The sequence below is a fragment of the Leuresthes tenuis genome, unplaced genomic scaffold, assembly GCF_036924035.1.
Source record: "Leuresthes tenuis unplaced genomic scaffold, fLeuTen1.0.hap1 SCAF_21, whole genome shotgun sequence".
Lineage (NCBI taxonomy): Eukaryota > Metazoa > Chordata > Actinopteri > Atheriniformes > Atherinopsidae > Leuresthes > Leuresthes tenuis.
The window spans coordinates 20,341,928-20,347,927 of NW_027325375.1; positions in this window are offsets into that span (position 1 = coordinate 20,341,928).

A 6,000-nucleotide genomic window follows, 5' to 3' on the forward strand; every position below is an offset into this window, starting at 1 on the left:
TATTCACTGCACCCTGACCTCTATTAATCATACACACTGTATTAATCACTGTTCTAAGTGATTGCCAGCCTGGTTTCCATTTGTAAATGGCCAATTAATGTACCTTCAGATGTCTTGAATCTCTCCCATGCTTGCCACCTCTCCTAGTCAGGGGCATAATAGCAGCGAGGGAACAAAAGCTGCACTTGGAGGAACAACTGAAGAGGCCAGTAGTCGGTAATTAAGCAGTTCATAAGCCATTCTTATTAATCATCCCCTTCACTTGTTACTACATTCTCTGGACGTCCTGATTACATGCTTATTGACTTTGAATTCTACGTTGAAATGCTCCTCGCTCCACGTCCTAATGGAGTCTAAAAGAGGAGTCGTTTACAAATGGCTTTATAGTGCAGAGCGCCCACATGGACTCTAAAATGTTACTTGAAAATGCAATTTCACCTGACGTTTGCAGGAGGCTTTCATGTACTTAACCAGAGGTCATACAAATTGCAATGTAATTAGCACTCTCCCTTTTATACGGAGTCTGCTTAATTTGAAAAGTGTTACACACCTTTTCTCCACGATTCAACATTAATCAGTCATTTTCAGGGATAAATTGCCTAGCTTATGAGAGACAAAATGTAATTCTGACAGGCCACTGCATGAGGCTCCTTCCTGGACAGCATTTATTAGACCTACACGGGGAGAGTTGAAAGCTTTGTTTAATGTGTTAATGTACAGGAGAACTTTTAATTGGGGGGATCAGGCAAAAAAACCCTCAAGTGTTGCTTATTTATACCCACAATGTAAACCTGATGCAATATATAAAACATAGACGTCATATCAAACAGTGAGACGTTTCACAATTTCATGAAAAAACATGAGCTCATTTTGAATTTGACGGCAGCAACACTCCTCAAAAATTTGGGATGGGGGGGCAATGAAGGGCTGAGAAAGTAAGTTTTACTAAAAAGAAACTGCTGGAGGAACTGGTTGTAACTAACTGGATTAACTGTTAGCAGGTCAGAAACATGACTGGGTATAGAGGGAACACATTAGAGAGGCAGAGTCGAAGAAGTAATCATAGGCAGAGGCTCAACAATCTGCAAAAATTGTGGAGAAGTGGGATGGCTGTTTTATCCCCGGCTTTCCCAAACCACGTCATTTCCTTGGACGAGACACTGAACCCAAAATAGCCTTTTATGGGTCTATCGGTGCTTGGTGAATATCGCTTGTCATGTAAAAGTGCTTTAATAGGTCAACTATCCATATATCTATTTTTTTTAACCCACTTAATCAACCATGGGTCGTGTGGGGGGGCTGGAGCCTATCCCAGCTGTCATTGGGCGAGAACTCGGGTACACCCTGGATAGGTCAACAGTCCATCACAGGAGGTCAATTAGAAAAGTGCAATATTAAGTCCGTTTGCTATTTATCTAAATATTTCCAGAATATGGAGACCTCTCTGTGCACACAGAGAGACCTGGGTGAATATCAGTTGACATGCTGATCTTCAGGCCCTCAGGCAGCACTGTACTAAAAACATCCATGATATTATCGTGGAACTAACTGCATGGGCTCAGGAAGACTTCCAGAAATCATAGCTGGAGAACACAGTTCCCTGTGCCATCCACAAACAGCAGGTTTAAGCTCAGTTTAAGCTTCCTCTCCCAAAGGTCTAGCAACTGGTCTCCTCGGTTCCCAGATGTTTACAGACTGCTGTAAACATGTGGATGCTACACAGTGGGGAAACACGGACCTGTCCCAACTTTTTTGAGGACCTGTTGCTGCCATCAAATTAAAGATGAGCTACTATATTTCCTGAATTAATAAAAATGTCTCACTTTCAGCATCTGATATGTTTTCTATGTTCTATCGTGAATAAAATATTGGTTCATGAGATTTGCAAGTCATTTAATTTTGTTTTATTTACATTGTACTCTGAATGCAAATCTCTTTTTGCCATTAGGGTTGTATAAACTAATGTATTTAATTAAGGAAGATTTCTTAGGCTGATGCCATAAGCAGAGTCAGGAGCCAATGTAACAGTTAATGAATAAGGTAGAAAGTGGACTGAGGCTGAACAGTGCTCCTTTTTGTGTTTTTTTTTGTCTTCATTTGAAAATGTAGTAAATTAATTTGTGTTTGACAATACAGTGAGGTCGAAACAATCAATTAACACAACAATCACCAGCAAGCCCACGACATAAAGTGCATAAAGTCTTAACAAATATCTTTTGCAATGGAGGAGCCTCTTAAATGCAAGCAAATACTGAAATTTGCCAAATCTCTTCAAAGCCTATGCGAGCTCACATAGAGCCACTCGGCATGACTCTAAATGCAGATAAGGAAGAAATGGAAAATGGAGGCCAAATTGACCCTTTCACAGCGTGTTAAGTCACTTTGTATGGGCACCTGGAGTGGCTACCCCCCTCCCATCAATAAAATAATTTAAAAACACATTATACTCCTTTAAAAGGGCCCATTTGTCAGACCAGGTGACTCTTAAAAGACCCCACGGATTAGTGACGCCCTGCATCAGGTAGTTTTAATTCAACCTCAATCGATATGACTTAGGCTTCCGTTGTGTTGGGAGTGAATATTAAAAAAGGCTATTTCAGTTAAAATGTCTCTTGTGCATAAAGTCAATAAAAATGGATGGGGGGTACACAGAGCTGGAAACCATACACTCTGTGCTGCAGGTCTACATATAATCTGCTGGACCTGCATGGATTTCCTTGAGAAGAGCTCAAATCTTGTATGAGTAATGTCCCTCAAGAAGGTAAACGGCATCTGGTTCAGCCTTTTTATTTATTTTTTTATCAGTTTGTTTCAAACATTTTTCTTGATCTGTCATAACCGGGTTAAGATTACATCTGTGTAATAAAAGAGGTGAATACTAGGTATTGTGAAGACAATGTGTTAACAGATTAGATGCAAAATTTAACCCAGTTTTTATTATAAAATTTCACAGCAAGGGACGACATTTAATACGAACAGGTGGATCTTTATTCAGAAAAATATTGAAATTTTCGTATACAGAGGCTTTTTGCGAATAATATAAGAAACACCAAATTGTTTCTGTATTTATAGTACAAGGGCATTGGTTCAGTCCATCTACCATCCCCTTTCAACATTTAATACTCTTAAAATTCCAGTCCTTTCATTGGTCTGTTTTAAATTACACAGTAATTATGATTAAATTGTATGCAAATTTCCCATTTTGATCAGCTTTATTACATCTGAATGTGAATTGACAAGCATTATGTCATGTCTCTGTTCTGAAAAATAAGCACAAAAATCTGATAAACTGAAAAAGATAGCTTTGACATGCTTAAAGTGTATGTTAAATTAGATTTTTACAGTTTTGTATGCATGTAGAAAAATATGAGATCTGATTGAGATGAAAACGGTAAACAGATCTTACTCGAGGAAACCTGTCCCTTCAAACAGTTGGATTAATGAAAGAGTGTTATTACACTATTCTCTCCGCTGTACACAAAGGGGCCATCACCACAAAACTGAACTGTAACATATTAACAAAGTCAAATCTGTTGCAGAAATTTTCTGTGCCGTTTGATGCAAATGGTAATTTCCAAACCTATGTTGCAAACTAAAGCCCAGCTTCGGGTTCAGCACTCTTCTGATTATGAGACATGTCAATAAATTTTACAATGAGTTATGATTCAGTCTTGTCAGCTTTTGAAAAACGCAAAAGAAATGAACATCAATTTAAATGATCATTCATCTTCAATTTGAAACTGCTCAGTCTGCTGTTTTTAAAGAGAGCTTAAGCCTATTGCAACAATGGTTTATCTTTGTGTTAATCTGGAAGAAGATGTACAGCCACTAGACTCTATAAATGACAACGTCTTATAATGTAACTTTGCTGACAAATATACAGTTGATTTTGGTATATGTGTGTGTATATATTTCACACAGTCTGCCTCTGCTACAACGTCGCCGTTTGCTTCGTCTTTTTGTCACTGAATGGAGTTTTCTGACGGCTGAGTGAAGCAGTGATTTAGCATGTTAGGGAGTGTGTTGGGGCTAATCAGACAGAGGGGCCACTATAATGGACAGAATCTGGGCAGAATCACAGCTAGACCTGCCGCGGTAGGGAGCGGGTAATGCAACTAATTTCTTTTCAGTCTCAGCCACCGCACAGACGGAAATGGGGTCAGCAAAGGTGGAGGCGGCATCAAATGAACAGCTGTTGCCTGTCTTAGCGTAGAGCTGCCAAAGAAAAGAATCCTAGCGAAGCTCCCCATCTGCTTTTTGTGTAAATGCAGAAGAATGTATGTACAAATTAGGGGCAGGACCTGTGCATATTACTTTCATTCTGCATCCCAGAATGCTGCCTATCAGTGATGGTATACTGTGAGAACACTCAGGGCTGCTGTGTGATGAAATGTGCATAGGGTTAGTCAGTCATTCTGTTATTGGCGGAGGTCTGGGCATTTGTTGTCATGGAGAAACAATTGGCTATTATAAAGATGCCTCTCATAGGGAAATAAGAAGCCAGTGTGTACATTGGAAATAGTAGAGATGGCTTTATGAAGTGTGGGCCTTGTGATAAAACAAATACACATATGTATATATATTAATGCCAATATGAAGATCCAATTGTTGGATTCTCTGAGAGTTTGTTGTCCCTTTCCTCAGTGATTGGACTTGTTAGATTCTAATCACACACAACAGATGTTTGATATGTCATTTCATTAACACTTTGGCAGTCATGTATAGTATCTTCAACCAAGTGAGCTGAAAAACCTCAGTTCTCAGAACTGTGTACATATTCAATGATATGGTATAAAGTCAACTCAATGAATATGCAAATATTAATGAACAAATTTATTATCTAATATAGTCAACAGTTCTCATTCTTGCTGAATTTTAGTCTTCAATTAAGAATGACTTATAGATTTCTTTTTGCAAAGGGATTTTCATTACAGGACAAGCCTATGTTGTGGGATGGAACTGGAATAAGAAATGAGGGGGGGAAACATTAACAGAAGTAAATGGAAGACTTTAACAGAGAACAGTATCAACAGTTTAAAGTGGTCCAGCCAGAGTTCAGACCTGAATCCGCTGCAGAATTGATGTGAATTTATGCAGAATTCATGTTCTAGAGAGCCCAGTGTAACCAGGTAAATATTATAAAAGGTAACATGGGTGCAATGTCTTATCTAACGATAACGTACAGAATATCAGCACTCAGCCCTTTACAATGTGCTTTTCACTCCTATTTCAATAAACACTGCTTGCTATCATATATTTGCACTCTATGCATGCTGCACATTTTCTTTTTCTCTACAATCACATATCAATTAACGTAACAAGGCAAATGTGGGGGGTTCGGTGTCTTGCTCAAGGACATTTTCATATGTGAAGGGGCTGGGGATCAGCATTGTAACACCTCAGCCATGGCTGCAAAAAAATAAAAATAAATAAATATCCCAGCAGTACATGCAGAATACCTGTTAGCAATTAGAGGAACCATTGGATTACAAACAGTGAGAGTACATTTGGATTTTGCATTTTTGATTTGAGAAAGTAAAAAAGAGTTTTATTGTATCTTCTGCCTATTTAACCATCTATTTAACTCCTGAAAAAAACATGTGGACTGGAGTCAAAATAATTTATTTATTTATTTATTTTTTTGTTAGGAAATGTAGCTCTATGGCACAGAGGAATAGAGACCATCAAAAGTCTTCCCGTAAGCTCAACGTAAAACTAGTGTATGATGTAAATATATTACAGAAACCGTGCAATATATCCCGAAGCAGGTAATTTTATATTTTAGAGTAACAGGTGTAGGTGCCAAACGGATACAGCGAATATGACAAGAATATATTAGATGAAATGAAATCATCGGGTCAAGCACACTTTCTGGGATCATATACAATGCACATGTGCACATGTACAGATGTTTCATGTATGCTGCAAGGTCAACACAGTGTACCTGCTGTGTGATGACCCAGCTGGTATGTGGAAACACTGAGCAAAGAGATGGCAGCT